The 21,463-nt window shown below is 32.9% G+C and overlaps 2 long non-coding RNA genes across 2 annotated transcripts in view; one reads left to right on the forward strand and one right to left on the reverse strand.

The window, feature by feature from the left end:
* LOC145276817 (uncharacterized) overlaps positions 1-21,463 on the forward strand; it is a 513,337-nt gene that overhangs the window by 255,046 nt on the left and 236,828 nt on the right. The gene's annotated exons all lie outside the window — the stretch shown is intronic.
* LOC145276818 (uncharacterized) overlaps positions 1-21,463 on the reverse strand; it is a 32,371-nt gene that overhangs the window by 8,610 nt on the left and 2,298 nt on the right. The window contains exons 2-3 of the long non-coding RNA XR_013868021.1: positions 20,848-20,883; positions 17,338-17,431 (exon numbers count right to left, since the gene is read on the reverse strand). This is a non-coding gene — a long non-coding RNA (uncharacterized LOC145276818). The remainder of the gene's footprint in view (positions 1-17,337; positions 17,432-20,847; positions 20,884-21,463) is intronic.

Here is a 21,463-nt window from a genome sequence, read left to right on the forward strand (position 1 = left end):
TTACTACACAATAATAAATGTGGACAAGGAAAGGATAAATTAGAGGTGAGTGGAAACTTTGTTGAATACGCTGGTTGCTGAATACGAAACCATACATAACAAATTATCTGACTGGAAATTTAAGCGATTTGGAATCTAATGTATATATTAAATAGAGCTAAAACACACATTCAATCTCATAGCTTTACCAATCGCTGTGAATAAAAAAAAAATGTAGAATTATGAATAGTTGAATTTACGCATATATATATATATATATATATATATATATATATATATAATATATATATATATGCATACACATATATATAGTAAGTTATAAAATGTATATTGCGATTAAGCTACACTGAATATTCCGCGTTTCATCAACTCTAGGTAGTTATATATATATATATATATATATATATATATATATATATATATATATATATATATATATATATAATACTAATAAACCTCAAATCGTCTTGCTTGCTAGCTTGCTTCGCTATTCAAACCCTCTTTCCGGTTCAGGTTTAAGCGTCCGATATAAGATCCCCGATTTCGCCGAAATATTTGATACAGACAGACGATATGGGCGAGCTTTATTAATTAACATTAGATACACCTAAGATAATTGATGAAAATAATTAAATAAAAAAAAACAATCAATTTACGTGATTAAAAAAATATATTATTTGTCCAATATATATTTGTGCGTGATTGGAACACACTTCTTGTTTCGGGTTTCTGGTTTCACGCAAACACTTGGTACACACGAACGATATAAGCGGGATTTATCCATTAACAACACGTAACGAAAAGTGAAAAAAGTACTATTCATTTAACGACCCGTGTTAGAATAACAACGTCATTATCTAGAAACCTATTAATTAATTTAGGGAGGCTATAGTGTTTTGTAACTTTTCTGTACTTCCACGAAAATTTTTCCTAAAACAAGATATCATCGGAAAATACAACTTAAAAGTAGTGCGGGTCGTTTACTAGAACCCACCTTTTAAACAGTCGTAAATAAATAAATAAAAGCATTGACGCGGGGCGGGGGCGAACTTTCTCAAAGTGAAAAGTTGCAAAAAACAAACAAAAAAAAACAAAAAAAGCAAGAAAACAAAATAATAATGTTAGCGGGGGATGGTCTTAAAAAGCCAACGTCAAATCAGGGCTATAAATCGGTTCTGAAAATCTGGGTTCAATTTACTATTACTTTGTACGTAAACTGAACGCCCATTTTACATCGTTTACTATCGATTTTTTTTTATGATCATGCTGCTTAATGTAGAAACATTCGCTGAAATAATTGAAAAATAGACGAAAATGAAAAAAAAAAACTTGTAATGGTGCTGCCAATTGTTCAGGTGGCCTATGCATTAAAAAAAATATGTTCTTTACTCAAATTGCGCGTGATTTAAACTAGAGATTGACTTAAAATAAAAAAAAAACATGTTTTCGTGTTTAAAATTATTTATTTGCGATTATTCTATGTGTATTTTTCATGGAAAATTTCAATTGTTTAAAATGAAAAATCAAAGCAAATGTGTTTTCATGTAAATAAAAAAAAACAAAAAATAACTACTTGATCAATTCATATATTAAAAAAAAAGAAGTTTTTCTCATGACCTAACCCAGCGTGGTTTACCGCCTAAATAAAAAAAAAATCAAACCCTACTTTTGTGCGCTAATAAGTTTCAGCAGCCTTACAAATATAAAAGAATTGCATTTTTAAAAAAATAATTAAATGTGTACATTTTATCGGGAGGGAAAACTGCTTTATATAAAATTTAACGTAAAATGTGAGCCAACTTCTTGGTAACGAAGCGAGCCATGAAATCGTTGGATTTTTTCAAGTATAATCGCGGGAATGTGGGTGGAAAGAGAGAAGGTGGTGGGGCGGGTCGTAATTTCAAAACATTGTAAAAATGCAGAGACATTTTAAAACGTGTGTTGGGGAATTTTCATTTTATTGCAGATTTTCTTTGAAAAGGTCTCACTGTTTACAGATTAATTCATCAGTTATATATTGCTTTCTGATATTTTTAAGACAGTTTCCCTAACACAGGAACAAAAACTAAGGTCACCATGCACACTTTTCGTTTTTGTTTTTGTCAATTTATCCAGCAGATTACACCCTTCTCATATAAAGGATTTTCCCAATAACTTAACGGTAATGATCTCAATGTTTTTTTTTTATGGAATGCATTCATTATTGTTTTCCATGGTGACAAGGTTTGTTTTCGCGCGCGCAAGCGCATTCGTTATTTGCGCGTGCGCGAAATTGTCTTATGTTTTTATTGGTCGCCAAATTCATTTTCCCGTGTGCGGGTATGCAGTTATTGCTCGTTTATATATTAATGCTGTATATTCACTTTCACTTGTATACAGTAATGTTGTATACTCATTAATCCATAGCTAGATATAGCCTACTCTTACCCAAAAGGTACCGGAATATATATATATATATATATATATATATATATATATATATATATACTAGCATGGGTGTCCGGCGATGCCCGGGTGTTTTGAGGTGTATGCTCAGCAAAATAAAAAAAAGAAAAAAGTGGTAAATGTTTATTTAATTTGACCCGTATTATGACCACTTAACATTTACTGTTTTGGGTCAAATAAAGTTATTAAGTTAGATCAATATCCAAGGAACCTTTATCTAAAACTTCAAGTGTTTAGCCCCCAAATTGTCGGAGGAGGTTTGTAGAGTGGAACTTTGATCCCTTAACAGACTTATCTCTGGCCGAAATCCGATAATATAGAATTTTCCGAACCTCAGTACCCTGTATATCAAATTTCGAGTGTGTAGACTAAAAATTGATAGAGTTATTGCGTAGAGAAATGTACACAGACAGACACACAGACACACAGACACTTTCACCTTTATAGATATATAGATATACTAAAAAACCTGGAATGTTTGACTGGATGGTTAAGTGGCAGTTCTAGTCATTTAAAACTGCTTTACAACATTGCCACTCCCTCCTTTTTTGACCAATTATCAAACAATTAGTACAGTTTCTAGATCACCTTCTCAGCGATATTGTGAAAAAATAATTCAATTTTCCTTTAGTGAACAAAAGTTATGATGAATTTCTAGTGTTCAAAATCGTACAAAAAATATGGACGTGAGCGAAGATTTGAATGACTGGAATTAATCAAAAAGCAAGTTAATGTATTGGAAGCCTGAATAAACCATGAGATACAATAAAAATTATGCGAGCATGAAATATAATATGGGTAAGCTTAAATTTGGAAAAATAAAGGGCTAGTTGTAAAAACTGGATAAGAACTGACAAGATACTCTAACAAAAAATATACTAAATTTATAATTTTAATTTTGCAGCATTAAGAATACAAAAAATCAATGTATAACATTATACAACCAATTCTTAATGCTGCAATCTTTTAAGTTATGAATGCATTATATTTTTACTAGAATATATTGTTCTTTTCTTTTACAGTTTTAACAACTTGTCCTTTATTTTCTGTGTTAAAGATTTTAAATATCATTTTTATTTAAAGTATGTACATTACTTTTTGTTTGATGCAATCGGACTTTGCTTTTTTTCATAATTTACAAACCACAGTCGAAAATCTTTACGTTACTAGTAAATATCAAAAAATGAAAAATTGTAAAATATACGATACATCGTGTAACAAACTATCAATAAATATTAAAACAAAAAGCAAATAAATTTCACTTTTCATTTTTCTTTTTAACCTTCAATAGTTCGTATTTATAGATGTGTGTAATAACAAGTGCTGTGACAGCAGCATATTCTTTTCATTGTTTTGACGTTTGAGTATATATCCGTTAAGATCCTATATGTTTTTATATAGATGAATGTTTTTCTGTGTTGATTAAGTGTGTCTAAGTGTGTCGGATATGTACATGAGAGTCAAAAGAATGAAAAGTATATTATGTTGTCACAGCACTAGTTATTACGTAGATAGTTCTTTTTAACCTCTTTCACAAGCATTGATTCTGCACGAGATATTAATACTCTAAAAGCAAGACTGGAATGTTATTGATTTTTCCTGATATTTTCTTAGTCGATCTTGTCTGATTTCTTAAGCGACGCTTTTCATCACATAAGCGTAAATAAAAATATTTGATTGATCATAAATACTATAACATTGTATCACAGGGTTCAAAGAAACTGTCTGAACATATCAACCTAATTTCCGTTAAATTTGTTAAGAAGATTGGATTTCATTAAAATAATTCTTATTTATCATTTTATCATCGAACACAAAAATATCACTTACATCAATGTCAATCGAGCCTCGTAGGGTTACTACTTCACTGAGTCTTGGATATTTATTAGTTTTAAACTGATGATGCCATTTATATCTATATCTATATCTAGATATATATAGAATTGTATTACAATATGCATATAAAAAGTTATATATGCATATATATATATATATAAAGTACAGTAGATAATAAAAATGTTGAAGCTTATACATAATGTGTGTATATATACAGAGAGAGAGAGAGATATATGATTTATACATATATATATATATATATATATATATATATATATATATATATATATATATATATATATATTAATTGTCTGTATTTTGAGATGAGGTGTTTTCATTGATTGAGATTGTCGGACTGAGTTTAATCCTGAATGAAGGCAGTGAAAAGTAACATTCAAAACAGAGAGTCATCAACTATGTCCCAGAGCCTAGCTGGAGTCCAAACACGGTACCCCCGTAATAATAATAAAGGGTTGGGTTCGAGACTCCTTACAAACGGTTCCCCAGTTCGATACAAAACAGCTGATGAAGGCCGGAGGGAAAAACGGCCGTAACGTTGCGGCGATAAAAACCAAGATGAGGAAGTCAGTCCGACAATCTCAATCAATGTATATATATATATTTATATATGCATATATACATTTCTGTAGAAATATAATTTACCTATTATATATCAATCCTCATATAAGAAGTTCAATCTGATTACAGAGCAATATATAAAATAAATGACAAACACTTCTATTCCAAAATTCATGATGTTAACCATCTTATAATTTATTCCTTTAAATCAGTTGATTCATAGTTTATTCAAGAATTGTATAAATCAACTTATTTAAAGGAATACACTATAAGCTTGTTAAATTCGGGAATTTTGGAATATAAATGTTAGTTTTATATATATATATATATATATATATATATATATATATATATATATATATATATATATATATATATATATATTGTTACGGACCGGTATGAAGCTGAGTCGGGGTGGTTGCTCCCTCCACACCTTTAGAGCTACACCAACAGTTGATGAGTTCTTCTTTTCGATTTCCAACTCTATATTGGTATGTCCTTCGCTTACCTTTAACCCCCGGATTTTTTGTTGGCATGCTCTTGGGACTAGTGCATACGCCTTTAAAATCGCCGCCTTGACGGTTTAATAATCTGTGCAGTCCTCTGCTGGGAGCGCCGCGTAAGACCTCGGTGCTTTCTCATACAGTGTCGTTGGTAGTAGCATGGTCCAGCATTCCTTCGTCCAGCCCATATTAAGAGCTGTCCTTTCAAAGTGAGCGCAGTAATTATGAAAATTAAACGAATATCTTAATAAAAACAGCGCTGGTTTTCGGTACTGCTGAAAACGAATATCACAGTTAAATTTGTTTCATTATATGAAGAAATTATAAGGTGGTTAGTGAAGCGGGTGTCCATTTTATGCTACATTTATATAGGAAAGTGATCCCCCACTTTATGCAAAAGTAAATTTTATACTTATAAAACTACTTATCTGCCCCAAATTTAAATGTGATATTTTAAGCACTATCGAAAACCATTAAAAGTCGTCATTTTCAAGTTTTTTGAGAAGTTCGAAAGAAACTTTACATTGACCATTTTTCTAGGGGTTAAACGACGCTAGGTTACGTCATAAAAATTGACCATTTTTAATTTAAGATATTAAATAAATTATAAAGAAAATCTGTTTCGCAGGCAATTAAACCCACTTGATGTGGTATAATTATTATAATAAATCTTGGGAAACACGGATTAAATTTTATAAACAAAAACAAAAGAGCAGGGGATGATGGATTTTGTTCACATGTGTCTCTGTAACTAACCTTGCCCTCCTGAAGTTGCAAGTACACGAGGACATTAGTTTTAATTATTTTTCTCTAATAAATAAAAGTAGTTACTTAAAAAGTAAGAATAAGTGAAAAAATCCTCCGAATTAAAACAAAAAAAATAATTCAGCTTAGAATAATATTTCGAAATGACAACAAAAACAGGAAATATTTAATAACGTGCTCCGTTTAAAACAATTTTTCAATTAAGCAATCACAGTTATTTCCCATTTTAGTTTTCTGGTTTTTGGTTTTAAAATAAAACGGTTTTAGATTTCAGATAAAATAAATGAAATCAAACATAACTTGAAATTTAAATAAACTAAATACTTAAACATTTTGTAATTAGTACAAAGCTATCATGAAGCATAAGTAATGTCACCAACGTAATTATTTAAATAGATTGCATTTAATGTGATATGTTAATTACCGTAAATCAGCAATGAAAAAGAGGGTTAAAGAATGCTATAGCATTCTTTAATATTATATATTTAATATTGAAAGTCCGTATACAATATAATGTCTCCTTTGACAGACGTATCCTTATATGGACATTAATATTTCTTGACCAGGAGAGGCGTGCTCACATATGGGCTTTATATTTCTTCGGTGATTGGTAGTTGTACACATAGACACACACGCACACGAACGCTACTATTTATATACATATATATATATATATATATATATATATATATATATATATATATATATATATATATAGATGTAGGTATTTGATACATTTTATGTATATATAGATTATGTATACACCACCCCCATATATATATATATATATATATATATATATATATATATATATATATATATATATATATATATATACATACATATATATATATTAATTTTATTTATACAAACATTAATGGCTACATATGTGCATACATGTTTCTGTAATCACCCGCGTTGGGGGATTACGTCTTCAGGCCAAGAATATCCGTCGAAAGTCTTCTAATATAGTAACTTCGATGTATGTATATATATATATATATATATATATATATATATATATATATATATATATATATATATATATATATCGAAGTTACTATATTAAAAGAGTAGATATGGCAGTAATACTCAATTCTGAAAGTTTTTTCTTTAGTTGTCACAGCATTGGGTAGATTGTTTCAGCACAGTGTTAGCATATTACGATATAACTGTTCATCAAATTATAACTTGTGCATGCTTTGGCTTTATCAGTGTAATAGAAATACGCGGTAAAAAGGGTGATTATGTCTTCATTAAAACTCTTGCATGTTGCAATTTTGCTGTATTTTGGAGATGAGGTGTTTTCATTGATTGAGATTGTCAGACTGACTTCTTCATCTTGGTTGTTATAGTCACACCATTTCGGCCGTTTTGCCCTCCGGCCTTCATCAGGTGTTTTGTATCAAACTGGGGAACCGTTTGTTAGGAGTCTCGAACCCAACCCTTTATTAATATTATTACGGGGGTACCTGTTCGGACTCCAGCTAGACTCTGGAACATAGTTTGCTGATTCTTCGTTTTGAATGTTACTTTTCACTGCCTTCTTTCAGCATTGAACTCAGCACATTTGGGTAAACTTTAACACAACGTCTAGGACCACTCGGTCATATGTAACTAGGACAATTCTTAGTTGTTTTTTTTTTAATGTTAAACCTATGAAACCGGAGGGCAAAACGGCCGAAACGTTGTGACTATAAAAACCAAGATGATGAAATCAGTTCGACAATCTCAATCTCTTGCGCGTTTTTTTCCTTTTTGCGTGCGTTTCTTACTTCGGTTTATATGAGCTAAATTAAGTAGTTGCACAAAGATTATTATGTTTATTTTTTTCTATTTATTATTTTTCAATTCATTATTTAGATGATATTTTCAACCATGTGTATTATTTTAGTTTCCATATTTTAAAATCACATATTTTATACCTGAAGTTCATGTTCACAGTTCTTTTCATAGGCTAAACTACATTTTTAGAGTCGTGGAACCAAGTTATTTTTAAGATAACAGAAAATGTATTAATCACGTTTTTAGGTGGTTTACATTGATACTAATCAGTATACTTTTAACTATTATAATTTAATAATTTTAGTTAATTATTATTTCTATTTGCTAGATTTGTTTATTTTCGAATTTAAATGCTCGTCATTTTATGCGTTTCTTTCCATTAATGCAACTTCGCTTTTTTTTTTTTTACATTTTACGATACTGGCGCTTTCCGACTAAATAAACATGATATTCTAATTCAAACATTAACATTCTCAGCGTGTTATCCCTCTACTCATTAAAAGAGTTGAATTAATTGTACGTAATGCTGGCAAAAAAAATTAGGAAAATAAGTAAACTACTGTTAAATCAATCCCTAATAACAGGGTATCTTTAAAGAAACAATATTTATAGCAAAAATATTGCACTGTTGATCTATTTAAAATATATTTTTGACTACGCTTTCATCTAAAATTACTGCTCCAAGTAGCTAAATAAACAAAACACACACAACCCCCCCACACATCTACTGAATAGATAGCATCTTGGTACCATAAATGCCATTCGACCGTGCGGGGCCAAAGGTAGCGGCCACCGTGATTTTAGCCTCGAGTGTCCAAGAAAAAAAACAAAGCTAAGTAAAACCCTTAACTGTTTCGCATGTAATTAGATCAAATCTTTACATTTCCAGGCATATTGTAACCGATATTTTTTCTCCACTTAAATAGATCATTTCGCAGTTTACAATCCCATCTCACTTAAATAATAAGTCAATGCTACAGTAAAGACAAACTCGGTAAAAAAAGAAGAAATTATTCTAATTTATTTAGAGGACATGAAAACTTTTCAAAATCATTTCCACCGTTTTATAAATCCAGACTTATTGCATGTCCAATTATTGCATATATATGAAAAAAAAACATATAAATAATTAGATTTATTGAATTAAACCTGAAACTCTACCATTCGTTAATTTATTGATTGTTTTCCTTCACGGCGGTTAAACTTATTTCAACAAATCCTTCCGGTGAATATGACTTAAATTCTTTCCCAAAGCTGTACTCACAACTGTACATTTCCTTTTCAGTTTTTCCGCTTTTCACCTTGTACGTTATATATGCTATTATTTTACGTTATATATGGTATTATTTTATTTCCATCATATTTGTTTGAAACGCGTATTCAATTGTTAACATTAATATCTCTGAAAACGATACCCATGCAAAGAAATATTGTCGCGCCGAACAATGGAACACTTTTCACTAAGTGACCCCTCCCCCTAAATCAACCCAATCACTCCCTACTGAATAGATAGCATCTTGGTACCACAAATGCCATTCGACCGTGCGGGGCCAAGGGTAACGGCCACTGTGATTTTAGCCTCGAGTGTCCAAGAAAAAAAAAACAAAGCTAAGTAAAATCCTTAACTGTTTCGCATGTAATTAGAGCAAATATTCTTTACATTTCCAGGCATATTGTAACCGATAATGTTTCTCCACTTAAAGAGACCATTTCGCAGTTTACAATCACATCTTACTTAAATAATAAGTCAATGCTATAGTAAAGACAAACTCGGTAAAAAAAGAAGAAATTATGCTAATTTATTTAGAGGACATGAAAACTTTATTTAAGTACGATACTTAATATAATCAGCCATCGAAAGGATTTTTTTTTTAATAAGAACAAAAAATAACGTTAATAAGATATCAGTGGCCCCACTTCCTTGTACACTGCCATTTCCTTTCCGGACACCTGTTCCGAACCTATTGTCTTGATCCATCATTTCATCAAAATACGAAGATGAGGGGCTCCTATGTCTTACACAACAATTTAGCAGTCTGTACAATTGTCTAAAAACTGATATCATCAAAAAATAGATGAACTGTTTTAAATTTCCTCTCTTGACAAAATTGCCAACCGAAATACAAACGGATTTTCCTTTACGATAGAGGATAGAACTGAAGCAGTATACTTAACATTTACAATACGTGCGTACTAAACTAAACCACCTTTGCTACCTATATATAATCGCCTATACTGAATCCTCATCAGCTCACAACTCTCTGTATCCCCAGACTCTTAATTTCTCAAATCTTATATCACCAAGCCATTCTTCTGAATAGATACAAGAATTCTCCTGAGCAGTTCAAAAGCCAGTGATCATATATCTAATCCTCATGAAATTGCTTATATCACTCTGAATATTACCTTAAATTTTCATTCTATCCCTAAGCTAAGTAGAACACCTCATAATACTCTATTGAACTACTTTTTTAAAATTAGATAAACCCACTTGCAATATTAGAAGTGCTTCGTCCCTGACCTAGACTACGGACTTGTACAATAAACCATGAAACTATTGTACCTAAAATTCCTCTCAAAACTACACAATACTGCTGCTTGTATACTAAGTACCTCCTATAGATACTTTACCTCCAAAATGACTGCCTTGTCTGTTTTGCATGACAAACCTTTTTATTTTTTACTTAAATTCTCTTTCTCATGATCACTAACAAATCAAACTGCTCTATTTCCCAAGTTGCTACTAAACTTAATCCGTTTCACGTAACTTATAGGGATCCTTGCTCTCCGCCCTTGACCCTAACAGACTCGTAAATCGATACCCATTAACACCTAAAATTTCCTAGGCATGCTGCTGATTATAACGCCTAACCATAACCAAGCTTCTAAGTAAATACTTACTAGCCATAGTCCTATACACAGAGTTAAAGTAATCTATAATGAACAGCAACCATTCATATAGATAGATATAGGAATAGTATGGCAATAATTATTACACAAACTAAACAGGTACTCATTGAAATAAAAAAAACTTCCGGATATTAAGAGAAAGGCGGAGTCATTCTCCTTCGTTGTAGTCTAAAGGCAACTTACTAAAATTGTCTAAAATTCCATGCATTTGTATACAATACTACTTATCCATCCATCTATATTTAACAATACTTACAGAATATGCAATAACCTATATCTATCAGGTATAACTCTACTCCATATCAAATGTTCTCTTGTATCTATACTGAGCATATCTTATCTTTCAGTCTTACTAAATATTCGGTTTGGGAACCAAATCAGAATTTCTAATAGCAAGTAAATCATACCCTAACACTTTATCCTAATCCTAAACCTACTAAACCATATCTAACCATACATTCCTAAACTTACAAAACTATATCTATTCATACATTAACTCGTCTCTCTCAATCCAATACTGTAGCAAATTTAGCTGCTTCCACTACATGAATTTTAACCTATACCCTCTCCCAGTAAAAATGAAAATGGAAGCATAGTAATGCCCTTTTATAACCACGTTTGAGGAGTGAACATTTTCTGTAGAAGGTAATCTAAATGCCCGATTTTTTTCAGGAGATATTAACCTAAATAACCAATAAATATTAACTACCCATGCAGGGTCGCAGAAATACCTGGATTAGGACCCAGGCTCGGGGCGAACCTCCTCGGAGCAGATGGACCCGTAGGTCTTCCCATGCCATCCCTCTAGGAGAAGGAAAACTCTGAAACTAAACCTAGGGGAGGGAGGCCTTTTTAGTCCTGGACGACAACCTTCCTAGAGCTGGTGACTCAAACAAATCACCGGTTGGCAAACCTAAACTGCTGAAGGAGGAGATAGGTTCTGTCTATCGCCCGGCTATCATACTCCTTCTTTGCCTATTGGCCAGGCGTAGAGGTACTATCACAGGGACTCGTCTGATTCACCCAGTGGTTAGCCTTGTTTCCTGACTAGGGCAATGAACGCCGCTTTTTCCCCGCTCCCGCCACATCCCATCCCCCTAAACTGGACACAGCGGGGTGCTTCAGTGCCATATATATCGGTGCAGTTGGACTGGGCTGGCTTTGTCTAACGGATTGAGGGTACCGGATTGACAGTTCCTGGCTGCTGTTTCCGACTGATAGTACAGGAGCCCTAACTCTTTGGTAGCGCTTAGAGCGGCTGCTCAATCAACAGTTGTAAAATATCGGGATGTTTGTAGTGCCATGTAGCGCATGGAAAGGGACTCTGCACTCATCCCCGGTGGGCTGTCTTGAGGCTACAATCCGGTGGGTGAGGACAGCTGATGGTCTACTTGTATTGCATGTCTGGTATTCTGCACAACTACTTGTCCAGCACCCCTAACTCAGTCACCCTAACTGAAACTTGTAAATAAAATAAAATAAAATGACAGCTCAAGCAAAAGTTACGTTTAAACCAGGATCAAACTCAAAGGAAACCAACGTGCCTCCTCCCTTGAGGCTTGCATTTACTAATATCCGCGGGCTTAGAACTAACTTAGATGATGTTGAGTCATTTCTCCTTGTAAACACCCCGGATATCTTAGCATTAAGTGAAACTAACCTTCACTCCTCCATTCCCTCTAACCACTTTAATATGCCTGATTATCTCCAACTCTACCGTAAGGACTCGGACAGACATATGCATGGACTCCCCCTGACTAGATAAATGAAACTAGAATCAGAGGACCAGGCCTTTATGTGTTTCAGATAAAATATGCAACACAATATTAGCTACTTGTATTTTCTCTAACGCTCTCCCTCAAACTAAGACTGCACCCTAATAAAAAAAAGTCGTAGACAGCATAGATATAGCACTCTCCCTCGATACTAGCGCAGAAATACATGTATTTGGTGACTTCAATGCCCACCACAGTAATTGGCTAGGATTCTCTAATCACACAGACGTAGCTGGTAGCGCAACACATAGCTTCTCTATATCCCATTCCCTATCTCAGTTGGTAACATTTCCGACACGTTTCCCAGACCAGCAAGATCAACATGCCTCACTTCTAGATCTCTTTCTGATAACGGTTCCCGATGACCGTACAACAAATGCCCAGATCCCACTCGGGAATAATGATCACGCTGTGATAATGGTAGAAACCAGCCTAAATTCTCGCCTTAAAACTGAAGACTCACTACTCAAAACAACGAGGTATTACGAGAAGGCTGATTGGGAAGCCACCAGGGAGCTCATCAGAGATACCCAATGGCAAAATATCTTTACTCTTCCAGCGGAACAGTGTGCAAATGAGACCACTGAATGGTTCAAAACTGCTATTGAAGCACATGTTCCCGCACGGAGATTCTATAGCAATCCCCACTCTCCCCAATGTTTTACTTCTGTTTGTGCAGCTGCCATTTGTCAAAGGCAGCATTCAACCGACATATGTCCAGCTCAAATAAACAGAAGTATATAGAAGCTATAAATAATTGTAAGAGAGTGATAGGGACAGCAAAGACAGATTATTCTGAAACCACCAGAAAACGCATCGAAGCACAGAAATTAGGAACCCGGGATTTTTGGAAAATCTACAACAGCGTAGTAAATAATGGACAGTCAACTATTCCTTCACTATCAAACAATCATGAGGTTGCTTGCACGGCAACTGAGCAGCCTAATCTGCTTGCCAGTCGGTTTGCCTCAAACTCCATACTAAACTCGGTACACCACTCACTCCCTGATTTTCCTCTGCGAACAGACGCCACACTAGACGATTTGAAAATCACCCCTTCTCAAGTGCATGCTATTATAAAAACCTAGACACCTCAAAAGCATGTGGACCAGATCTCATCCCGGCTGTGCTATTAAAAAAAATGCTCTGCCGAGGTTGCTCCAATTCTGTCCAAACTTTACAATAAATGCCTTAACGACTCTTGTTTTCCCGACTGCTGGAAAACCGCCTCTGTGGTACCAGTCTTCAAGAATCCTGGTGAAAGAACTGACCCACTAAATTATCGCCCCATTAGCCTCCTCCCGCTTTTCGCTAAAATATTTAAGTCCTTTGTAAATCAAGCCCTAGTCCAGCGCCTAACAGCTGCTAAATTCCTGACTGACAAACAATATGGATTCAGGCAAGCCCGTTCAACAGCAGATAACTTAATTGTAGTTTCTGAACGTATATACTGTTCATTGGATAAAACAGGGGAGGGTAGAGCGGTGACCCTTGATATATATAAGGATTTTGACAGGGTATGGCACGATGGTCTTCTAAGGAAAATTAGATCATATGGAATCACTGGAAGAATTCATAATGTAATTAAATCCTTCTTAAGTAATAGAAAAATCAAAGTTGCCCTCGATGGTCGTACATCCAAACAATATGACATAAATGCGGGAGTACCTCAGGGGTCTATCCTTGGACCTCTATTATTCCTGATATTCATAAACGACCTCCCTGATAAAATTGTTTCGGAGATGGGTACATTTGCCGATGACACCACTCTCTATAACAGATATGAGGGGAAAACAAATGAACACATATCCAAGAAATTGGCAAAAACACTAGAGGATGACATCCAATCCGTAGTGGAAAGGGGGCAAAAATGGTTGGTCACATTCAATGCTGCTAAGACTAAGCTTGTTTTCTTCAATAACTACAAGAAACCTTCTCTACCACCAATAGCAATGGGCAAGAACACATTGCCTGAAAGTACTTCTTTTAAACTCCTCGGCCTAATGTTTACAGGGAATATGAACTGGAGTAGATACATTGAGATCATTGACAAGGTTGCTGCAAGAAAGGTTGGCTCCCCCTACCGTGCTCGAAAACTTCTTACGCCTGACAGTATCCTATACCTCTATAAGGCAACCATTTGCCCATGTATGGCGTACTGTTGTCATATCTGGGCTGGTGCATCTGCTGCTTGTCTCTCGCTCCTGGACAGGGTTCAAAAGAGAGTCGCTAACCTGATAGGTACCGAACTGTCATTTAGGCTTCAGCCTCTGTCCAATCGACGAGATGTTGCATCCCTCTGCCTGTTCTACAAATACTTTAATGGTGAATGCTCTTACGAACTGCAAACACTTGTACCTCCCAGACGTAACTACCCCCGACAAACCCGACAAGCTACTAAGTCTCATCCCTTTACAGTAGAGATCCCTAGATGCAAGAAAGCCTTTTACTCCAATAGTTTCTTCCCCACAACTGCGGGACTTTGGAACTCCCTTCCAGAATTCTGCTTTCCCAACTGCAATGATATGCACAAGTTCAAGTGTAATGTTAACAAACATCTTTCTTCTCATCTCCCTTCATAATGACCCCGCTAATTAAGTCCCTGGTAGTAGCCCCCTGCTTCCAAGTGGCACTGTGCCTTGTTTGGGGTGAAAATTGAATAAAAAACAAACATCTATATATATATATATATATATATATATATATGTGTGTGTGTGTGTGTGTGTGTGTGTGTGTGTGTGTGTGGGTGTGTGTGTGTGTGTAGTATTTTGTCTTTATTTGAGCACATTCGACCTCTGGATCCGAATCCCAAGTCAGATGTGTTCAACGAATAATGAGGGTAAATGGATGAAATGCATTCGAAAATTCGACAATATTACGCAGCCCTCGTCAATAGTTAAGGCTCAATTCTCTTTGACGACAATGGGTGATCGAATGTTGCTTAACCGACCCTACAGAAATAAAACAAAATGGGTTAATAAACCGCCTCATCCATCAAACTTTCCAGACCTTCTCTTACCGACTACTACTTTAAAGCATCTCTAAAACATTCTGTGTGTGAAATAATTTAAAACTCTTTGTGATATCACAAATGCTTTGAGTGACTTCATCGCAAACAGGACGCAAGATTTTAAGTTACGAGTATAACTGTATTACTGGTTTAGCGATAAAAAAAAAACAAAAAACAAAAACAAGTGTCTTAAAAGGGCTGATATGGATGCGATAAGAAACGTGTTTCTTACAGGCGCGGACATAATTATTTACTATAATAATTATTAAATAACTACAGCAACTAGCGTTTTATCCTTTCAGGAATCATCAGTGCAGGGTATCACGATTAACACCGATCGATAGACTCGAACCCGGCAACAGAATCCATCTTTGGATTCATTAGCAAATACTTAATTCATTGGGCCACCGGTAACCGTGAGAAATACTGTTGAAATGTAAAGATTTATTTTTAAATGTTATTTAACGTCCGTTAGAGATATCTTATTATTATATAATGGTCTGCTCATATCCGCTAATTTGACCGAAATTATTTCAACTGAAAATGCTAAACGATACGAAACGAGTTTCTTAAAGGAGCTGATATAATTATTTACTAAATCAATTTTTGAAGACCCACATGCACTAGTGTTTCTTCCCTTCGGTAATCATCAGTGCAGAGTGTCACGATTAACACCAGTCGATAGAATCGAACCTAGCAACAGAAGCTATCTCTGGCTTTATTAGCAAATACCTGATCCATTCGCTCACGGTTAAAGAAATATTGTTGAAATTTAAACACTTATTTTTAAATGTTTGTTTAATGTATGTAAGAGTGATCTAAACATTATATGATGATCTGAGCATATGCGTCAATTTGACCAACATCATTTCAACTGAAAGTGCAAAATGACACTAAACGTGTTTCTGTAATGGGGCTGACGTAATTATTTACGATAATAACAATTAAATACCTACATACACTAGTTTTTCATCCTTTCAATAATGATCAGTGCAGGGTGTCACAATTAACCCTGGTCGATAGATCTGCGACTATATATATATATATATATATATATATATATATATATATATATATATATATATATATATATATATATATATATAGAGAGAGAGAGAGAGAGAGAGATCTGCGACTATATATATACATATATGTAAGAGGATACAGAAATATAATAATTAAAGTTATACACACACATATATATATATATATATATATATATATATATATATATATATATACGAATTTAGTAATTTGAAATTAATAACGTAGAAATAGTGAATTTTCAAATCTAGAATGTTTATTATATGCAAGACAGATAATACATAGTGTATTTCTAAAGTAAACCTATAGGTTAAGGAGATATACTCATTGAAATGTATTCTTAGTATTGCATATTATAAAATTAAACTTACTATTTTTTTTATTTATTTGCTCTATCTTGTATATAGAGATATTTTTATTTAGCTGGGATTGGCTTTATAAAATATTATAGCCATAATATTTTGTAAGACCAGTAATCACTGGATTTCCATACCAGTACATCTATTGCACTGCTGTATACTTTATTCTGAGGAATATATATATATATATATATATATATATATATATATATATATATATATATATATGGAGAGAGAGAGAGAGAGAGAGAGGGAGAGAGAGAGCGGGACAGACAAGCAGATATATATTTATAATTTTGTAATGTATAATTTTGTAATATATTTACATTTTGGGTGTCGTCAGACTCCTGGTTGTTCAGCAAACAATGAAAATTCATCGGAAATATTCTTACATCATTGGATTTACGAATTCATTTCTGTCTGGAACAAAGAAAAAATATATATGTATTGTAAGAGGTAAATAACCATTTTGGAGTCGAAATAAATCGAGTATATATAATATAATATGCATATTTTTTCTGATAGCTGTTTATTACTATTAAACGACTAGCAAGCCAAAACCAGACGTTTCTTGGGATAGAATGATGATCAACAGAACTGTATAGGCTCATATACCTAACGTGCTCATAATCGTTGAGATCTTCTATTTTTGTTAATCAAATCAACTGATCGCCATATCTAGTTCGAGACCCATCGCACCGTGACTTTTGTATCAATAGGTTGGAGCCGAAATTGCGGTGAAGAGAGCCTTCTAGAGATGTTGTAAAATTAGCTTTTATATAATGGTGTATTTTTAAGCTTTACATAACATGCCATACCATCATACTTAAATTGTGCCCCCCCAAAAAAAACAACACTTTCGAACGCGCCGCCATGTAAAAAAACGTACTGTTGCTTTTATATGCCCTTATTTTCTAGATGTGCGGTGATAATTACTTTAATTTTCGTTTAAAATAAAAAAAAGGTTTTATATCATGACGCAATTGTGTTTAAAACAGAAACATTTACTTCGACTGCGGTCCTAGCATATCAAACAACTTACCGCTCATTTTATCTCGAGACTCTACACTTATGTGATAATAAAACTTCGCAGATTCACTTGTGATATGAGGTTGTGTACAACGTTATATTGGCACATAACTACTTTCATTAGATTAATTTAATCAGCAGGTATCGACATTTGTTGAAAAATTTTCCGATAAAAAAACCTTTCCAAGACCACTGCCGAGGAAACGAACTCATATACACAGACAAAGGACGTGCGAGGGAGAATAATATTTTAAAGTAACTTTTTTACAGTCTACTCTCGTTTTTACAATATTTTCATTTCATTTGCAAATTTATCCATCAAATATATTTGTATGCACGCACATATTTGTATGCAAGCACATATTGACTACAATAAAGTATCTATCAATAATGTGCTCAGCGTAGTTTCAAATACATGGCATAGAGTTTTGTTCTTGCTTATATATGTTAAAAATCTCATTTTCTTTCGTAAATTTAATGTAAAAGAATAGATTAGAAGTTTAATAATGTGGAGCGTGTTCCGTTTTATCTTAATGTATTTTGCTCATTTGGAATTAATTGTGATATACGATTACATAAACCCAGCTAATATATTTCTATTAATTGTAATTATTATTTTCTTATTTAATCAGTGTGTTGATATCAGTTTTCAAGTAACTAGATACATTGATTGGATAATTTTATTATATATTAATTACGGAGTATTGTTCTCAGCTTGTGTGTTATTTGTGAAACGTTTTTGTTTCGGCGGTTTATAGGATGTTGTTGTAACTATTTTATTTTAACTTTGCATCCCTGTCAATTGCTTGGAAATCGTTCAACAAAGGGCAGTGCTTTTTTTTCTTTCCTTATTTGATTAGCTAATCTCGACTGTTCTACCTCTCCCCGTAATATAGGTTTACGGTGCCCATTTAGAATTACCTTTAGAGAAAGACATATCTCACTTTTGTTATATTTTCCGCATTTGCATAAAATAGCACATTTTTTTATCATTAAAATTCCGTGCAAACGTTCCGGTGATACTAAGTGGTTTTTGAGAATCAACTCACTCTTGAATATGGTTCTGATGTCATATTGATTGCATTTTTCTTGTCGGGCGGCAAGCCAATTATTCCAGAAATTCGAAACTATAAACATAAAATAGAGAGAACTCACAGAATACGAACATTTCTATTCAGTCAGTATGTTTTCTCTTTTCTTTGTCAAAGAACGACCACAAAACCTAGAGACCCGTAGAAAGGCAATCCGACCTAAGCATTAAACAAATAATACTGAAGCATACAAGTAATATAAACAATCGAACAATAGTCACCTTAACACAAGTTATATAAAAAATCAATCCCTATCTTAAAAATTCAGAACTTTAATTACGGGTGAGTTATTCTCTAATGCAAATTACCACATTACACTTTATATTTACCTTAAATCTGAAGACCGTGGCTCGCAATATAAAAAAGTAAAACAAATAAAACACTAGATATTTCTAATAAATATACTGTTATGAATCGAAATGCCGAATTTAATTTTAATAAATAAATATGTTTATTTATCGAAAAAGATTTTGCTTTGATTTTGTCTTTAAAGCTTGAAGATGTGTATTATATATATATATATATATATATATATATATATATATATATATATATATATATATATATATATATATATATATGCGTGTGTGTGGGGTGTGGTTGTGTATTGTATCAAAAATCTGAGGCACGACCAAAAGCTGAAAGAAAAACCAAGTTTTTTTAACGAATATAAATCTATTAAAATCCACTACCCTAGATCAACAATTTTGCGAAAAAATAAAAGTCTGCATGTAATCATATGTAAACAGGATAATATAAAACGTGTTTTTCTTATTTTTAACAGAATTTTAAATTAAGAATAAACGCAACACTATTCACCGCAATTTTGTTACCGAAAGAGTAACTCATTGTTTACAAACCTTTTTTAATCTATTACTCTCTTTGTCTAAATAAGATTTACGATGATTTGTTATAAGAATATGCAAACATATTATAACATTAATTTTTTAAAATGTTCCACTTTCATCTCAATATGTTGAAGAATCCATGTCGAATCTCTAAAATCTAAAATGTCACGTTCATATGAATCTACGGAAGTTTATACATGACATAATTCATAATTTAAGGAGATTGTTATGGGAGCAATTGTTTGCAAATACAGAGCAACTATTTTATCGCGTATGGTCGACTGTAGGTGACTACATATCAACTAACAAGTAATTACTGAAAGAAATGATCGTATTTTACACAAAATTCGCAGTTATTTTTTGATTTTTTTGCAACGATTCTTCAAGAATTTTCTTATCTAATGGTATATTAGTAATATTGGGTTTACTAAAAGACATTTATTGATTTATTTTTCCAAGATTTAAATCTAGTGTTTTTCCTGAAATAATCAAAAGTCACACACACACACACACACACACACACACATATATATATAATATGTATATATATATATATATGTATATAGTAATCTGAAAGATAAATATTATAAACATATTTAACGAAGTTCACACTTCAAAACGCAAAGTAACAAAATTAGAACATATTCCAGTTTGCTCAGTTTCGTCTGATTATTTTAAACCTTTTGTTAAGCACAAATCAAGAAATGTGATTTTGTAGACAAAATGTATATATAAACATCGATAATGAAAAATACACCATTATAAAGTTCATATTTTACTTAAGAATCGGTGACAATTTGGTATTGATTGTACAATTACTTGAATTTGGATAGATTATTGAAGGGAAACTTCGTCAAAAAATACTTACTCTCTGTTTTCATAAAATCTGTTTTGCTTATAAAATCTGAAAGGAGAGAAAAAAGGACGTTTTTCATTGGTCTTTTACTTACGTTTAAAATATTATAAATATCAGATAAACACTTTTGTTTTAAAAGAATTATAACTTCATTATTAAGATAGTAATTATGTAAATTATAGCAATGTGATGTTTTACTACTATTTTCATTGTGGTCATAGCGGAATCTCAAGCTTGTGATGTGGGTTTCCTTACAAAAATGAGATAATTAGGATGTAGGGGAACGGCTACTCGAATGTCCTTGACTCTAAACATCATTTTTTGTCTTCCCCAAAGCTAATAGAAATCTTCCGAATATTTCAATAAATAAGCTTGACACTTTCATTATTTGAATTATTTGTCCTGCATGAATCATATTGTATTGTCTTCTAATATGAGTTCGGCTGATATAAAGTTTGGCTGCCTTCTGATTCCTAATGTGAAACTCAAGACACTTGTTCTTCAAAATCGGAAACATGCTCGTAATTCAGAACCAACGTTTTATATTATTTATTCTGTTAACTTTTAACACACTTCTTTCCATTACTAGGAAAATGTTGATTAATTCGAAATTACATTCTTAGTATTA

Source organism: Euprymna scolopes, chromosome 5 (assembly GCF_053919585.1).
Source record: "Euprymna scolopes isolate OS-2025 chromosome 5, ASM5391958v1, whole genome shotgun sequence".
Lineage (NCBI taxonomy): Eukaryota > Metazoa > Mollusca > Cephalopoda > Sepiida > Sepiolidae > Euprymna > Euprymna scolopes.